Genomic DNA, 20,077 nt, shown 5'->3' with positions numbered 1-20,077 from the left:
TAAATAGTCACTTACTCCTTCACGTAGTTCATGTTCCGAGGAAAAATTGCACGATTTCTAATGCAGTGGTACATTTGTCGGATGTTTCCTACATGCGTCAGACTGTTAATTAGAAACGCATTTCTAGAACAGACGGAAACAATAAAAAGTAATTTTATGTTTATGTTTTAAATTTATTTTGCTGTCACTCAGAATTTTTTTAATATACCTTTTAATTCAGTACTCGTTATTAGTAATCCTTTGATGGTCATCTAATAACCTCTTTTCAAAACACAATTCATTCCTTTCAACTGATTGTCTAAGTCCTTTTCCGTCGGCGACAGGCTTACTAATTGGTTTCCAAATTTCTCTTTAGTTTACTGCTTGCTCAATTGATAGATTGAACAACACTGAGGATAGGCTACAACCTGTCTCACACTTTCTTAGTTGCGGCCTTCATTTCATGTCCTTCGACAGCAGTCTAGTCTCTAGTGTCTGCATAAACAGATTTCAAATATACTTAAATATTGATTTCTTGGTTTCCCTTACCAGCAATGGTGAAGATGCCAATAGCTTCAGAATCTGAAACGTTTGAGCTTTATGGATTTCTGAATTTATTCTCGTTGACAGAATGAAATGATTTTCTTTCCAAAATATAGGCAGAATCCAGTTATAGACCAACTGCCGTCAACTGGATGTTTACCACTTGTCTCGGTCTTGGTACTACCCGTGTTCCAAAACAGAGGATCTGAAACAAATGAAATACCGCTATACAGCTGACAAGCGACATTTTTCTGTAGTTAGTTTCAAAGCATTTTCCTACCTTGTCCTATTTCAATATGCAGCCTGTAATTTTTTTCAGTATATCGTTAATATTTTCAGGCATTCTTCCTCAGTTGATACTTCATTCTCGTTCATCATGTAGATAATAATAAATAGTACCCATCCTTTGCAAGTGACTTATATTATCATCGTTTTTAACCATGTCTTACCCAGTAGTAACGGAACAAGTTATCTGAAACAATAATGAAAATTTAGTCACAAAAGATGGGTGATATTTATTCATATCTACATGACAAACGTAGTTGAAAGTAGGTGAGGAAGACTGGATGAAGTTTAATTTAATTACCTCATGTCTAGCATTTTCAAGACAACAGGATAACAAACATTTGAAATCTACCAGAGAGGATGCCTATCACCATTACAACCCATCTTGTAAAGACTGTTAGTCGGAAATTAATTCCGTTACTCAGATCTTAAGTATCACGTACCTATTCAACTTCTCTGCTTCTTTTCTGCTTTCCTCGTCTACTAAGTAACATTCATGTCTTTGTATTACAGTTGACAAATAAACAGAAATTAATCTAACAATGATACTATTTTATGAAGATAGCGTGTGTTTGTGGATATGAAGGTTAGCATCATCCAAAATTCTGATGAAACAAGAAACACCGAAATGTTTTCTAGGAAGTTCTGAATAGATCAAGGCAACTGTTTTCCTCTATGAATTCAGGAGAAACATGTTTTCATATCACATTCGTGTCGGAAAGTAATATTGTCACATTCGTTACTAATATGAAGTCTCTTTCTGAAATTACCGTTAATTCATGCTAAAACGACTTTTTCATGAAACATCATCAGTTGCTCTATCTTTTTACTAGCTCATACCTCCAAGCATTCTGACCTGTCCTTGCAATAAACGTGCAATGGTTATTACAAACCTACTAATGCACTTCGTTATCCAAATACTACCACAGGTAAATAGTTTTTGGAGCCCTGTTATTTCGTTTCCCATTTGTGTCTACCGGTTCTTTTACTATGTTATTTTATATATCCAACATAAATAATTTGCAGTCTTACCGTACACTTAGTTTCGTCATCTTACGTTACATTTTCTATTGGTGTTTTAATACCAGTTGCTTCTAAATGCCTATCGCTTGATTTGTTCCCATTGTCCTTCTTTCACTAATATGAAGGAGAAACTTTGTACATTTGACTTGATAAATTTTAATTTGGATTTTATTTTTCGCTTGCTATCAATCCTTGTTGCAATAATAAGGGTGCTATGATATGGAGCGGCATTGCAATAATGCAATAAATATTTTACGAGAGCCTAAGAAAGCATTAAAAGAACACTGACAGGAAGAAAGAAAGCTGGGCTGCATTAATTGTCTACAAAGAAGATGAGCTCCATGAAAATCAATTGTTTGCGTAATAACTGATTAAATGTTCTGGAGGACAGCAGAGAGATTTTATCCCCGCACAACGAAATCAAGAACCTCTTAACAAAAATTTGTGTTACATTGCACACGCAGAAGAAATAAAACGAAACTAAATGTTATCGTGACAGAAAAGTTATTCATAGGAAGTTCATGGGACACGTCTTCAAAATACCACTATACAGCTCAGAGATGACCTGAAACAAATGGACTTTCCCCAGCCGCAACTGAAATTAACTTGTGTGTTTGTATTGGGAAAAACAGATTGAAAAATGTGCACATACGGGTGTGGATATTCTTGATACAATATTTTAATAGGCAAAAGAACGGCAATAGTTTGATAACGTCTGGCAGGTCAGGTGATTCTTCTCCAGAAAATAATGTTGTCACATCACAGCAAATCTGAAAACGATTGAACTAGTTACATCCAAGTCATAATAAGGTCACTGGTTTCAGGAAATTAAATGTTTCATTAACTAATTTTGACCAGTAACCTTTCTTCTCTCAGAAAGATGCAACATGTTCATTTACACGCACTTGTGTGCCATAGCTATCAGTTAACATCTGTACTCTTCTTATCTGTGAAGACAAGATGTGGTACTTATAGGGTCTGAATGAAATATTTTTAAATTAAAGCTACAAGAGTAAGTTACTATTTGCTTTTTGATAAGAGGTACTACAGATACACATTATTGTTCATAGTTTTGACGTAACCGAATAATATGTAAGTATTAATTCCAGGTAATATGAAAGGTGATGATCTGCCATGGTGAGAAAAACGTTAAATCGAAAAAAAATTGTAAAACCAAACTTTCAATACAAGTTTCTCAATATTATTACTCCCAGGCTACGGACGACGGGTACAAGGATAACATTAGCAAAATACGTGCCTGGTGAACTCTATGTATTAAAAAATCCGCCGTAGCAAAGACCAATGTGTTTTTGTAATCCATATTTCTTTGCCGGCAATAGTTTCTGTTTTGGAAAATATTTTAACGGCAGCGAAACCACAGTTAAAACGCTCTTTTAAAAGTAATGGAGACGATTATAAACCAAAACGAATTGCTGAATGTAGAAGATACACAAGCACAGAAAGATAAACACAATAACAATATTTAGGTTCGACATTCTTCGTAGACTTAAACGAGTCAAAAGAAAGAAAGCGCACAGTATGAAAGACAACACTGCATCACCACAAGCTCACGACCTTCCGGATAGCTAATTAAAATATTATCTTACGTGAGCTGTTTGCAAATTGATTACTTTCTGTTGGGATATCTGTAGTATAAGCTTCGAAGAAAACAGGATAGTGATAACGTCTACGTTCCACGAATCAGTGAAATCGTGGTTCATGGAGATCATAGTATAAAATGTTGGAATAAGAAGTTGTTTGATGCTGTTGTCATCTGACATGATTTTTGAATTAGTTCCGAAGAGCTGTATCTCAGTTGTTGGATCTTGATTTGAGAAGGGGAATTTTCATAACGAGTTACGGTTGCCTGTGTTTAGGCAGTTCACTTCTAGTGAGAATGCAGGAATAAGATGTTTTATTTTGCTACGAGTACGTTTATCTGTGCGTTTCATTTATGTTACATGCCTCTCTATTTCTGATGCTATGCAACTCGTTTCCCCTATCCCTTCAAACAAGGCTGTCCTAAAGCACATATTCTCCATGTCTGTAAATAACCATACTCATATAATAACAGTCTGTACAACAAATTATAACTCATGGGATATCTGAGATGATGCTAATCCTTTAACATTTGAGTATGGTATGCGAGTCTAATTTAGTGTTGTGGTACAATACACCCCACTCTGTTTTGGGAATCATTGTTCCTAAATGATTCGCAAATAGTTGCCTCATGAATAAAGTGTAGGTATTGGCACCGAATTTTCTGTACTTCACAAATAACAGTGAAAACGTAGCGTAAGTGTGCCTATTCCGTCCAAGAAATATATTTCATGTCACTTTATTCATTTTCCTTCTTGCACTTTGTATAACTTCGTGTACACAGTTCATACACAGCCTTCAGTAGGATCACATCTTAATGGTTGGTTGCTCTTGCACTCTACATATTCCACTATTGAAGAACTCATAGATTTTCTTGAGCAGAAATACGTTGAAATTCACTTATTTGGCACTAATATAGTAAGATTCCGGATTTTTCGTTCTAAACGTATCAGACAGCCTAATTCAGTTCTTATTTTAGAAAACTCTACACCTGATTTTTCGATACATCTTCAGCGGTTTTAGCGTTTTGTTGTGCCGCAATTCAATGCAACTGTTTTTCAGTTGCCGGTATATAAATTTATTATTTACGTTAACCCAGCACTCGTATGCTTGGGCATCTCAAGATACTACAAGGCTTTTAGAAAATACTATTTATTTAAAGTCTTTCCTCTCTATTGTCATTCCACTACTTACTTTCAAAGCAGGGCATAGTTTGTGTGGTAATATTGGCAATATTTTGCACCAAATTAAGACATAATATTTACCATCGAGGTGTGGCTTACTTTATAACTGCGGGTTGAAACTGCGAGACCACTTTCTTGTACATATGCTTGAAGTACTATATTACCATTTGATTGCGACCTACAGATAGCCTTGCCAATTTTATGATACCCGTTTCATAAAATTACATTCTATTTATAATATTTAGAACCAAAACAACATAGTAAGTTAGTGGCGGAATGTCCCTTAGATGTTTTACTTCCACACGGCTCCCGAGACAACAAAATACACACAGTTATCAGAGGCCATATTGGCTGTAGATATGTTTAGAACTGTTTCAAAATTTTAATCGTAAAAGGTTCACTCTGACATTCAGAAACAATGAGTAGAAATAGAATTCCTCCTAATTACTCGTACTGTAAGGTGAAACAAGTAATACGTATTAATACGAGAGTTTAGACAATTGTCTGGTAACAATTGTGAATGCATTCTGAACTCATAAAGTAATGTATGTGCTGCCGATGGATACAGTTACGGTTAATCTTTTATTTTATCGGAAACTGGCTTCTACAATGAACTCTATTCGACAGCAGAGTGTACTCAATGTGTGGAGTGCTTTGCTGTTCGAATCCTAATTATGTTTATATTTATTAGGATACTATTGAAATGAAAACAATTACGTTTTCTTTTATGTCGCCCCTGATGATAACTGACATTTGAGATGATGTTGTAATAAGCTAACTGCACATGCTTAGCATACTGGCCCAGCTAAAATAATTTGTAACGATGCTTAATGATGTACAACTGCATTAGCGCAGTCTAGTTGTCTGTCTGTGTACATACGCAGCATGAGGACAATTACTGATGAAACTGATGTAAACATTTTGATATTAACAGTTAGTGTCTACATAAATGTGAATTAAATAGAACGGAGACTGAATAATTGTACAGTAATATAATTGAGTATTCCTACGTTACCATTAATTTCGAGTTCATCTTTCCACTTATTGCCTGCAGAAAGAAAAAAATTATAAATACATTAATGTACGTTAATGAACTGTGAACAGGGTTTTCTTCATACCTGTAACAGTTGAATGCAAGTATTCTCTATATATCACTCCACAGATTACTTTTCTCGTATGACAGAAATTTGTGATTTAATATTTGCAGCAGTTAAGCTCGAGTATTTTCACTGCTGCCAAGAAGCTGCAAAGAATGTTTATGTACACTGCTGACGAAAAGTGACGAGAGGAGCGTGCTGATTAGTTAATGCGTAGAGATTTGTAAACTTAACGTTCGTGTACTCCTCAATCCGACTGTAGTCAAAGTGTGTTGTGGGACGGAAATGAATTTCGTGGTTTCGTGAATTCTCTGACTAACTATTTCGTGTTCTCATATCTTACTAGAACCTTTCAGCAATATATCGTCTTACCGGAGGTGAGTATAATAATTACAGTATAAGAAAATCGTAAGGAGCAGTTAAATACAACAAACATTGCACGGTGAAACTCAAATCAGTATTCGATTATGGACACGCTGCACCTACATAGCATGTAATTTACGGAGCATTCTTTTAAGATTATGTTCTTATTATTTTTTATGTTAATATTACATCCGTCAGTTACTGCACACTTAACTTTTGTTAAATAGAGAGAATGAAATAATGCAAATCTGAAATACTTGACAGAAATATTTCGTGTCACCAGTTCGTCAGTTATTTTGTAATGTATTAAGTTACCACTTCATCTAAGGAAGACACGTTGAAGGAGATACACAGCGGCAGAATTCGTTCATATACACAGAATTCCTAGGGAATGGCACAAAAGAATACTTTGGATGCTTTAATATATTATTAAAAAACTCTACTGATATAAGGTACGTTAGTCGTAGCAACATTTCACGGGTGGTGAGCTTACAGCTGTCTCCGACCAAATTAGTGCGTTCTTACTCGCTGATATCACAATAATTTCTTTGCGTGAAGAAATAAAATGTAATATCGCGCCAGCTTTTTCTGGTGGAAGTGGTGAGTGTAGATTTGGCCATGAAAGAGAAATCAGATATGAAAATTAATCCTTACAAAGTTCGGTAACTTACGAACTTAATGACGAGGAGGCTGATAACTGTATATTATTTGAGGACATCTCAAAGAAATCTAAAGAGATAAACTAACTAAACAAACACTATTTTTTGCCTTGTTTCATAAAGTTTACTATGATTACTATACAACCTAGGCTTTGGGTTATAATCCATTTTCAAGAACATTACTTAATCTTTGGAATTAGTAACTTACTGGAAAAAGGTTTTATAGCCCGAAACCTAGGCTGAGCAGTAAACATAATAAAATTTGTGAATCTAGGCAAAAACAGTGTTTGTTTAGTTAATTTATCATGTTTCATCAAGAATCTACAGTTGAGTCACCTAAAAGAGGTAAACTCTGATAGAAAGAATTCTAAAAGTCTTGTCAGAAGAGATACTGAAGTGACATACCCATAGTTGAATTATTCTTGCAAAATTTGGCAAAGAGAACTCACAGAAACACACACACACACACACACACACACACAGACGAAATGAATGAGAATCATTAGGGAAGTATCTCAAAAAGTTGACGAATGCTTCAGAATTACATGTAAAAAAAATTATTTCAGCTATGGATGTTATATTTTCATGATTATTTATGCGACACCGATGATTAATTCGGTTCTTAAACACCAGAAATAAGAGTCTTATTATCAATTTAGTTAAACAAAATGTAATAATGTGAGCATACTTTAATGAAAAGCTTAAATGGGAAAGGTGTTCGAACAAGATGAGAATACGTATTTTGATATGTAGCAATTACTTACAACATTAGAATCTGTACAGTGCAGATATCAGAATGAAAACTCAATCCCGATGGGTACACGATTTATTTGAAGAGTTAAAGTGTGGCCTAGAGAGGGAGTCTTTTTTGAATGCGCTTATAATGTGAAAGAAAATAGAATGAAGTGTAAAACTACAACAGACCTCATGCTGTCTAATAGCTATTATAAGCTATTAACAATCACTGCTGCTAGTTCAACAGTAATAGAAACTGGAAATTATTGTTTGACATATAAATCATAAAAAGCAAACGAACGGAAGCAAGAATCTTTCCGAGTGTCTTGAAGCAAATACTCTGCTGTATGTCTATCATAACGAAAATTTTCCGTTGTGTATCTGTGTAGGTAATATAAATGTTAATTTTGAAGTTGGAACACGCGGCGACAAATCTGACACATTATTTTGCACCACAGCAACCATATGAAGATGGCCGATAAAGGCCGAAATCGGTAGTCGCCTATAGTAAAACGTAACTGTGAATGAAATTAGTAATCACTCATAACGAATTTCTTGAACGTGAAGAGATGATTCAGGTGGAATCACCAGCAGCCTGCTTTCATGGAAAGAAGATATAACATAGACCAAATCTTCGAACTATGTAACTTAAAGGGAACCTGATTAAATTATAATAAACATTTCTGTTTGTCTAAGAACTGTAATTTGGATTATTTCACATTATGAGGCTGAGAAAAAACTCTAGATAATACTCTCATGAGGTAGCACGCCAATTAATGTTACAGTCTCAGCAGACAGTGTCTGAGAAACTACCGTGGAATAATTCATTAGTGCAATGAATAAATCTATGCAATTGTCTTCCCGAAAGCAATTCATACAAAAAAAAAAAACCAAAAAAAAAACGTTTCCAGCAAGTAGCATATGTCCGTGATGATGACCGCCAAAGTTTTCGATTAACAATTTACCTTTCAGTTTAAAACTTCCACGTATCTTTCTTCCAACAACCTCAGTTGGTCTACCAGTTGACGGAAGGTCAGTATCAGTGAGACATGGTGTTACAAAAGGACGCCGAAATGTAAGACGACTGTTAAAAGATTCTACATCCAAATCTACTACCTAGATACATACTCGGGAAGGCACTCTGCAATGTACAGAATATGGTGGATGGCAAATCGTTCCGATATTATTAGTCTTCTTCCGTTTTTCAGTTGCATGTTACTCTGACTGTCCGTATAATCCTGTACGTACCCTGATTTCCGAAGGTGAGACACAGGCTGATAGCAGCGCAATGGTCAAAGAGACTTCTACGCATACAGGTTGTGAAAACTGGTCCAATGAGGTTTCACGGTAACTGCGTTGTCCGTTACACTTTCATAGTTCTCTATCAACAACTTAAGAACGTAAAATCACGCTTTTGAATTCGTTCGATAACTGTCAAAGCGCATATTTGATAGACACTACAATCGCTGAAACAATACTTTGGAATTCATCGCACAAGCGTCTTAAATGTGATTTTCTTTACAGATGTATTAGATTTTCACAGAACCTTCCAACAAATCTACGATTCTCCACATTTTCAGCGAATACAGAAGTGTGTGTAAAACCCTAGCTAGTAGACGGCACAGGACGGCGGCAGATGGGAACATATATGAAAAATAATTGAAAAAGTTGGATTAAGTAATGAGATGTAAAGATTGTACAGGGGAGGAAATCGTGGCTGGTCATATCAAATCAATCAGAGCCCGAATTAAAAAAAGCTATTCTCATCGAATAACATTCTCAAATGAGAGGAATTAATGCTTTGGTATTAAGACTATGTCAGCAACCGCCTTGTTTATTGATAAATATGGGGAAATAGATTTCCTTATTCTTGTTTCGTTAGGATTTTAACCATGTATCAGAACACCATCGTTAAAGTAGAAAGAGCCTTAGATGTGTGTAACAGGTAATGTTCTATTTGCACAAACCGCTCTTTACTGTTGTTGTGAAAATGACTAACATTATCTGTCCATTTTTACGTTACTTAGTTGCTCAAACATCATCATGTATGTAATATACGTCGAGATACATGGCTACAGCACAGTCTGTGCTAAACAGTACGATGCATAGAATGATGTTTCAGTTTTTTATGCCGTCCTCATAAATTGTACTTGATATTACACAGGATAAGCCGTTGAAGCGGTAACACACTGCAGAATTATCAAAAAATTATTTTTTCATTGACTTAAAAAGGTTTCGCACCTTCTACAACAAGAGGCAAAGTGTCTAATCACTTAAGAAAGATTTCTTATATGGAATTCCGCTCCTTCTCTAGCGCCTCGGAATACCCGAAATGGCCTACCTGCGCCAATTCGATATACCGTGCCGTGTCTGGATATAGTCAGATGTATTTCCCAACAGTAATACATTAGCTTGACTTCAGCAAGTGCCAGTATGTGTACGAAAAAGACAATTCTTCCTCTTCGAATCTCGATTCTTGTATGTATTATTGACTTGTGATAGTGCATTTGTTAACTAATAGGATTCAGTTTTGTCTTTCGATTAAGAATGAGGTAATAAAGTGTACTCTGACAGGAAAGGTACGAAGATGTCAAATGCTATGGGGCGTCGAAGCAGTTTGTCATCAAATTTAAACAGACGCAAAATACAAGGGATTGGCTATATTTTCCGAAGCCCGAAATTTAGGGTGGACTTCAATGCAACTCGTTGTCTCGAAACCTGGCAGAAAATCCAGAGAGATTCTGGTCGTATGTCAAGTATGTTAGCGCCAAGACACTATCAATGCGCGATAGCAATGGAGATACTATCGAAGACAGTACTGCCAAAACAGAGTTACTAACCACAGCATTCCGAAATGCCTTCACAAAAGAAGACGAAGTAACTATTCCAGAATTCAAGAACGGCTGCCAACATGACTAACGTAGAAGTAGATATCCTCGAAGTAGTGGAGCAACTTAAATTACTTAATAAAAGCAAGTCTTCTGGTCCAGACTGTATACCAATTACGCTCCTTTCAGAGTATGCCGTTGCAATAGCTCCATACTTGAGAATCTTATACAACCGCCCTCTCGACGAAAGATCCGTACCCACAAACTGGAAAGTTGCACAGAGATATTAGGCTGAGTGCATTTCGGAAAGAGTCATCGCCTCTGCTACGATATCGAAAGACAGCGACTAGGATTCTAATGTGAATTACGTATTGATCTATAGGATTGTAAATTTTTTTGCCGTTTTCTCTTTGTTTTCTGAAGATATGAAATGTAAAAGTGCAATGCTGACATCACGTTGCAGGAACGAAGTCCTCGAGGCTTGTGCTTCACAATAATTATTCCGTGTTCAAACTGCCCAGAAGTAGTTATACCAAGCAGTAAGTTCATACGGAACACATATGAAATCAAACGTAGACTCCCTAGCTGCTTGGAATAGAGCTAAGCAGAATTGAAAAGCTTTTTAAGTTCATGGAATTACCAAGACGAATATTTTAAAACGTTTAATGATAAACTAGTGGATAAGATTTCTAACACAATGGCAACAGTCCTGAAATAGTAGATTAACGTTAAGGGTTTTATAAAAGTAGAATTTCTGTATTTGTTCATGTCTGTAACACATTTCATTACTTGTAACGCATTTTTCTCAGTATCTGATTTTTCAAATCGGCGCGCAGTAAACTACAGAAATTTTCAGTCTTTTTATTTCAAATCCTTTTATTTCAAATAACGTCTGAAAGTGAACCACACGGAGGATTTTCGATTAGTTAATTTAAACAATAGTTATCAACAAATGACTCCGTTTTTAGATGATAGTCGAACGACTTTATTCAAACACTCGCCAATTACACAAAAACAAAAAAATTCTAAAATTTCAAATCCTTTTATTTAAAACAACATCTGAAAGTGAACCACACGGAGGATTTTCGATTAGTTAATTTAAACAATAATTATCAACAAATGACTGTCCGTTATTAGGTGATAGTCGAACGACTTTATTCAAACACTCGCCAATTACACAAAAACAAAAAATTCGAAAATTCTCTAAGTGGCTCACTAGCTACACTGATGTTGCTACATAGGTCTTTTTTTTTTTCAGAGTGCTGCAGTTCGGCATACCTCGGGAAAATTGCTGCAGTGTTGCCATTTTTTAATATTTCCCGACACAGTTATTTTGTAATATACGTAAATATATTCTCAACAGCAGCTCCAATTATCATTTTTCTGTCACCTTTCCTTCCATTGTAAACAAAATGTTAAGGAAATCCTTTTTCAAGCTATGTCAGTGGTGTTACTCTTAAGTTAAAGACGTGAAAATATCTCGAGAGGTATAAGGCACTTTCACTCCGAACGTAAGTTATTCTCACTACTACACGAAATCATCGAGGCTATATAGCTAATTGCTTCTAGTCTTCTACGCAGCCATTAATTTAATAACTTACGTGAGGTACGTCAGCGATCTTTGCAGCCACAATCGTCTCGCTAGCCAACACCACCATATTTCTTTCAGATATGTGGTCGGTTATAAGGGCAAAAATTTTATCAGACTTTCTCAAATTAACAGTACGGTTTCAGGATTCTCACCTATCGGTTTCGACGCTAGCACTGGCCACCTCAGCAACGTCAACACTGGGTATTATGTTAGTTAATGACTCGTCATCCGTCTCCTGTGGTCACACTTCTTACATGTCTTCGCTTTTAGGATTAGCTGCTAATATTACTTCTTTTGTTTCAAGCGGTATTGTTTCATCATAGGGTATGACTTGCATGATGTGACCTTCATTGTGTTCTACTAGCTTTTTTACTACTTTAGGAACGTGGTTCTTCACATGACGTATGCTGAATATCCGCAAGTAACTTTCGGTTCTTATCTCTAGACCATATTTTACACATCCGTAAGATAAGTATCTGAAGTTCAAAATCTTTCGAAGTCTAAGCATCCCAAAAGGAAACGTAAAGACCAGATGACTGTGAATGGTAGGAAAATTCGACGATTCACTATTCATTTTTGTACTAGGTGGTGCTATTGTTGATGCAGTGAAGGTCAACTTAAATTTTTAAAAAAATGTGAATCCCTATTTGAAACATCTCATATACATTCACTGGGATAATTGAATGCCGTTGTTCTAAAATTAGACATGAAACAGAAATCATAGGCAAGAATGCATATGTAGAGTTCACGTGTTAGGTTGCAAAGATTGTATCACTATGTTCACATTAGTACTGAACAGACCGTGTCGACTCTTAATTTTGCAATGCAAATAAAACTGCATGACTTATGCTTGGTCTCTGAAATAGATCGTAGAGTCTAGGGCGACAACCGGTGTGGGGCTAAACACACCAATGCTTGTGTTAATAAGTACGATGTTGATGGCGTGACCGAAGGAAGTGCAGTCACTCTACGACCGCACACAATAAGGGAAGAAGCACGAGTATTTTCTCAGATTCCAATGTTTCTGTTACCAAACTAAAAAAAAGCCAGTAGTTAGATCTAATACTGCTGATAACAGAAGGTCATAGTTATATCGTGAACAGCAACAAGATATTAATTACGAATTATTTACATTAAATAATGGATAAATGAAAATAGTTAATATCATCACTAATAATTAGTTGTTTAGAGTATTAGCTTTGGGACTCCTGTGAAGCATTACAGAAGGAAGACTTAAGAAAAATCAAGACATTTTCATTGGATATGTTGACCTGGAAAAAGCGTTAGATATTGTACAATGGCGCAAGATGATGTCAGTTCTTAGAAAAGTAGGAGTAAGCTGTATGCGGATAAAATACGATATGTATAAGAGCCAAGGTCGAACAACAAGAATGGGGGACCATGCATGAAGTACTCGAATTAGAAAGCGTGCAAGATAGGAATGTAATGTTTCGCTCCTGGTTTTCAACCTGTACGTTACAGAACCGAAGACGGAAATAGAGAGAGGTTCGAGAGTGGGATTAAAATTCGGGGTGAAAGGTTGCCAGCGATAAGATTCGCTGACGATATTGCTGTCCACATTGAAAGTGAAGAAGAATTACAGGACCTGCACAGTGGAATATACAGTCTCATGAGTATATAATGAGAGTATCCAGAAGAAAGACAAAAGTAATAGGGAGTATTAGAAATGAAAATAGCGGAAAACTTAGCACAAAATTTGAGAACCACGAAGTAGACGACTGAAGGAATTTCGCTACCTTGGAAACAATATAACACACTTGGGACGAAGGAACAAGGACATAAAAAGGAAATTAGTACAGAAAACAGAACATCCCGGCGAAGGGAAGTCTGCTAGTGTGAAACTTAGGTCTTAATCTGAAAAAGAAAATTCTGAGAATGTACATCTGGGTCATCTGCATCTACATGGATACTCTGCAGATCACATTTAGGTGCCTGGCAGAGGGTTCATCGAACCACCTTCGCAATTCTCAGTTATTCCTATCTCGTATAGCGCGCGAAAAGAATGAACACCTGTATTTTTCCGTACGAGCTCTGATTTCCCTTATTTTATCTTGGTGATTGTTCCCCCCTAAGTAGGTCGGTGTCAACAAAATATTTTCGTATTCGGAGGAGAAAGTTGGTGACTGGAATTTCGTGTGAAGATACGGCCGCAACGTAAAACGCCTTTCTTTTAATGATGTCCAGCCCAAATCCTGCTTTAATTCAGTGACACTCACTCCCCTATTTAGCGATAATACAAGACGTGCTGCCCTTCTATGAACTTTTTTGATTTATTCCGGTAGTCCTATCGGGTAACACCGCGCATCATTATTCTAAAAGAGGACGGCCAAGAGCAGTCTAGGCAGTCTACGTAGTAGATGTTACATTTTCTAAGTGTCCTGCCAATAAAACGCAGTCTTTGGTTAGCTTTCCTCACTATTCGTAATTGCAATTCCTGGGTGTTTACTTGAATTTGCGGCAATTAGATTTGACTGATTTATCGTGTAACCGTAGTTTAACGAATTCCTTTTAGCACTCAAGTGGTTGACTTCACACTTTTCGTTATTTAGAGTCAACTGCCAATTTCGTACCGTACAGATATCTTTTCTAACTCGTTTTGCAGTTTGTATTGATCTTCTGATGACTTTATTAGACGATAAGTGACAGCGTCATCTGCAAACAACCTAAGATTGCTGATCAGATTGTCCCCCAAATACCTTATACAGACAAGGAACAGCAAAGGGCCAATAACACTACCTTTGGGAACGCCAAAAGTCACTTATGTTTTACTAGATGACTTTCCTTCAATTAGTACGAACTGTGACCTCTCTGACAAGAAATCACGAATCCAGTCAAATAACTGAGGCGATATTCCAGAAGCAAGCAATTTTACTACAAGCTGCTTGTGTGCTACAGTTTCAAAAGCCTTCCAGGAATACGGAATCAATCTGATATCCCGTGTCACTAGCACTCGACACTTCGTGCAAATAAAGAGCTATTTGTGTTTCACAAGTACGATGTTTTCTAAACCCATGCCGATTATGTGTCAATAGACCGTTTTCTTCGAGGTAATTCATAATGTTCGAACACAATATATGTTCCAGAATCCTGCTGCATATTGACGTTATTGATATGGTCCTGTAATTTAGTGGATTACTCTTACTACCTTTCTTGAATAGTGGTGTGTCCTGTGCAACTTTCCAGTCTGTGAGTACGGATCTTTCGTCGAGCGGATGGTTGTATAAGATTGTCAAGTATGGACCTATTTCATCAGCATACTCTGAAAGGAGCCTAATTCGTATACAGCCTGTACCAGAAGACTTGCTTTTATTAAGTAATTTAAGTTGCTTCACTACTTCGAGGGTATTTACTTCTACGTTAGTCATGTTGGCAGCCGTTCTGGATTCGAATTCTGGAACATTTACTTCGTCTTCTTTTGGGAAGGCATTTCGGAATTCTGTGGTTAGTAAGTCTGCTTTGGCAGCACTGTCTTCCATAGTATCTACAATGCTATCGCTCAGAGAAGGCATTGATAGTGTCTTGCCGCTAGCATACTTGACATACGACCAGAATCTCTCTGGATTTTCTGCTAGGTTTCGAGACAAAGAGTTGCATTGAAGTTCACCTTAAATTTCGGGCTTCGGTGAAAGATAGCCAATACTTTGCATTTTGCGTCTGTTTAAATTTGGCATAATAGTTTTGTTGTTTCTGAATCAGTGTTCTAACCCGTTTTATGTACCAAGGAGGATCAGTTCCGCCGATTGTTAATTTGTTTGGTATAAATCCCTCAACTGCTGCCGATACTACTTCTCTGAATTCAAGTCACATATGGTCTACATTTATATTCTTAATCAGGAAGGTGTGGAGATTGTCTCTCAGGAAGGTGTCAAGTGAATTTTTATCTGCTTTTTTGAATACCTATATTTTTCGTTTATTTTTGGAGGATTTGGGTGTTACAAAATTCAGTCTCGCTTCGACAACCCTGTATCCGTTTTGTTGCTCGTTATTAATTCAGGATTATTTGTTGCTAAGAGGTCAAGTGTCTTTTTACAACCGTTTACTACTCGCGTGAGCTCATGAACAAACTGATTGAAATAATTTTTAGAGGATGCGTTTAGCACAATTTCGTATGACGTTTTATGCGTACCTTGATAATTAAACATGTATTTTCGCCAAAATATCTAGGGTAAATTAAAGTCACCACCAACTATAATCGTATGAGTCGGGTACGTGTTTGAAATCAAACTCAAGTTTTCTTTGAATGTGTCAACAATTGTGTCATCTGAACTGGGAGGTCGGTAAAATGATCCAATTATTATCTCATACCGGTTGTCAACAGTGGTCTCTGCCTGTACTAGCTCACAGGAACTCTCTACTTCAATTTCGCGACAAGACAAACTACTTCCAACAGCAACAAACACGCCACCGGCAACGGTGTTTAGCCCATCCTTTCGGAACACCGTTAGGCTCTTCCCAAAAATTTCGGCTGAGCTTATCTCCGGCTTTAGCCAGCATTCTGTGATAGTGGATCGTGAACTGTGGAAAAACTGGAAAAGAAGAGAATCGAAGTCTTTCAGACATGGTGCTATTGAAAGGTGTTGAAAATTAGATAGATTGATAAGGTAAGGAATGAGGAGGGCCTCCGCAGGTTTGCGAAGATAGTTAGATACGGAAAACGCTGGCAAAAATATGGGACAGGAAGATGAGACGTGTGTTAAGACATTGGGGGATAACTTCCATGGTACTAGAGGGAGCTGAGAGAGGGAAAACTGAAGGAGAAGACGGAGTCTTGAATACATCCAACAAATAATTGAAGACCTTGGGTGTAAGTATTACTCTCAGAGAAAGAGTTTATCTCAACAGAGGTTCGTAGAGGGCCGCATCAAACATGTGCTAAGACTAACTAATAAAAAAAAAGAAAAGATGCTTATCATATAGTACTTTCAAATACGTATAAGAACAGGTTCTCAAAAGTACTTCACAACAGTTTTTTTTTCAGTGTCCTGTCACCAGTCGAATAGCGAACCTGATGATGCTACGAAGCTCTGTGGTTGACATATTGTGTATATCTGCCACAATCCAGCACTTAGTCACCTAACTCTTTAGATGAGACTTCAGTGGTGATTTTCAAGTTAGACTTTAGGAGAATGCCAGGGAATAAAGCCCTTCATTTTAGGAAAGAGCTTGTAAGTGATTTTAAGCATTGCTTCCAATATGTTAAACCGTGGGTTGTGCAACCGCACTCGGAATACACCACTACTCAATATTTAGGATAGTCCATTCCACCATTTAAAAAAATCGATGAAATAATGGTACCAGTTTTGCCAGATGTTGTGTTTACAAAGAAAATCATTTTGATAACATAACGTCCATTTTCCTTACCTCACTAATAAGTGGTAGTGAAAACTTGTAAGACACCACTATTTTTGATCCAATTCCTCGGACGAAATGTCTCATTGTTCACAGCTGTTTCTTTGAAACTGATGAGATCGTAGCTGTGCAAAAATACGTATTAATTTTTACAAGGAAGAAACCGCAACCAGCCACTATTAATAACGCAGTTTACTAAAAGGGGGTAGTGCCACTATCGGTTTAAAACCATCAGCCCTGTTAAATCAGGTTTACTATTCAGGGAAATGTGTATATCTTCGGAATCAGTCAGAAGCTGTATAAAAAGGACTTAGCTTTTTGTATGTACTTAACAGCAAACTAGTTCATCTCATATATTAGAAAATAGTTGCTTCGGTTTTAATCGATTATTAGGCTCAGTTAGCGTAAAGTTCTTATTTCTCTTACATTGATTTTTGAAATAGGCCTTCAATCCAAGGAAGTTTCGCAATTACCAGCCAACATCAAGCGCACAACAGAAGTTACACGTATTTTAAACGTGGACTAAGGATTGACGATGAGCTTTATAATGAAACTGGTTAGTGGCACACTTTCATTTTCGGGTTTACAGTATGACATATCCATTAATTCACTAACCAATGCAATAATATTTCTTGCATAACATGAATATTCAATTTTATTAGCATTCATACGGAAGTTGGCGTGTTGTTTGCACTTGTACTAGTGTGGGAGAGTCATTTTTCAGTCAAATAAAATAAGACCAAAATCATCAGGCATCGGTTGTAATTTTAAAAATTCAGTAACATTTTTCTTATTATTGTTATCATTACCTTAGTCATTAACAGTGTAAATAATGTACATTGTAATAACCAAAAGTGAACATCAACGTATTTTTATCGTTAATCGTTTCAAATCATACCTTGATACAGCTGAATGGATCTTTGGTCGGTCGTGGTGAGAATGTGTTGTAGACAGAAGAAAGTTGTAATATGACGTATGTAGTGGACACACATGTTACATCACGGCGACTGAATCTAAGAAATATTTATTAAAATACCGGAGAAGAAAATTAAATTCCTATAACGTATCATTTATAGTCATGCACTGTGTGATCAAAAGTATCCGGACACCACGGAAAACAGACGTTCTTCATTTTAGTAGCATTGTGCTGCCACCTACCGTCAGGTACTCCATATCAGAGACCTCAGTAGTTATTAGACGTCGTGAGAGAGCAGAATGGGGCGCTCAGCGGAACTCAGGGACTTCGAAGGTGGTCAGGTGATTAGGTGTCACTTGTGTCATACTTCTACCAGCGAAATTTCCATCCCTAGGTCCATTATTTCCAAAGTGATAGTGAAGTGGAAGCGTGAAGGTACACGTACAGCACAAGAGCGTACAGGCCGACCTCATCTGTTGACTGACAGAGACCGCCGACAGTTTAAGAGGGTCGTAATGTGTAATAGGCCGACATCTATCCAGACCATCCAACAGAAATTCCAAACTGTATCAGGATCCACTGCAAGTACTATAACAGTTAGGCGAGACGTAAGAAAACTTGGATTTCATGGTCGACCGGCTGCTCGTAAGCCACACATCACGCCGGTAAATGCCGAACGATGCCTCGCTTGGTGTAAGGAGCCTAAACATTGGACGATTGAACAGTGGAAAAACGTTTCGAGGAGTGGCGAATCACGGTACACAATGTGGCGATCCGATGGCAGGGCGTGGGTATGCCGAATGCCCGGTGAACGTCATCTGCCAGCGTGTGTAGTGCCAACAGTAAAATTCGGAGGGGGTGGTGTTATGTTGTGGTCGTGTTTTCCATGGAGGGGCTTGCACCCCTTGTTGTTTTGCGTATCACTATCACCACACAGGCCTACATTGATGTTTTAAGCACCTTCTTGCTTCCTACTGTTGAAGAGCAATTCGGTGATGGCGACTGCATCTTTCAACACGATCGAGCACCTGTTCATAATGGTTCGAATGGCTCTGAGCACTAAGCGACTTAACTTCTAAGGTCATCAGTCGCCTAGAACGTAGAACTAATTAAACCTAACTAACCTAAGGACATCACACACATCCATGCCCGAGGCAGGATTCGAACCTGCGACCGTAGCGGTCGCTCGGCTCCAGACTGTAGCGCCTAGAACCGCACGGCCACTCTGTCCGGCTGTTCATAACGCACAGCCTGTGGTGGAGTGGTTACACTACAATAACATCCTTGTAATGGACTGGCCTGCTCAGAATCCTGACCTATAGAACAAATTTGGGAAGTTTTGGAACGCCGACTTCCTGTCAGGCCTCACCGACCTACATCGATACCTCGTCTGAGTGCAGCACCCCGTGAAGAATGGGCTGCCATTCCTCAAGAAACCTTCCAGCACCTGTCTGAACGTATGCCTGCGAAAGTGGAAGCTGTCATCAAGGCTGAGGGTGGGCCAACACTGTACTGAATTCCAGCATTCCCGATGGAGGGCGCCACGAACTTGCAAGTCATTTTCAGCCACGTGTCGAATACTTTTGATCACATAGTGTACGTCAAACCTAAAAGCACGAAACGTCATAGCTCAAGTCCAACTGTCAACTACATAGAGAACTGGTGATGGACATGGGTGAAAATTCTATCTATCTATCTATTGCTTGAGCCTTGTCCTGCAGTTACGCAGGATCAGCCATCGTTAATCGGATTTGGCATGTTAATGCTTAAGGGGTGGCCGGATTCCCTTCCTGCCACCACCCGTACCCCCTGGGACGGAATTAGTGTACCCCAAGTGTCTGCGTCGAGTGTAAGCCATGGAACAGTGCGAATGTGTTCAGATGTCTGCGAGCCGTGTAACTGTGG

This window comes from Schistocerca cancellata, chromosome 1 (genome assembly GCF_023864275.1).
Source record: "Schistocerca cancellata isolate TAMUIC-IGC-003103 chromosome 1, iqSchCanc2.1, whole genome shotgun sequence".
Classification (NCBI taxonomy): Eukaryota; Metazoa; Arthropoda; class Insecta; order Orthoptera; family Acrididae; genus Schistocerca; species Schistocerca cancellata.
This window is presented reverse-complemented; position numbering follows the sequence as displayed.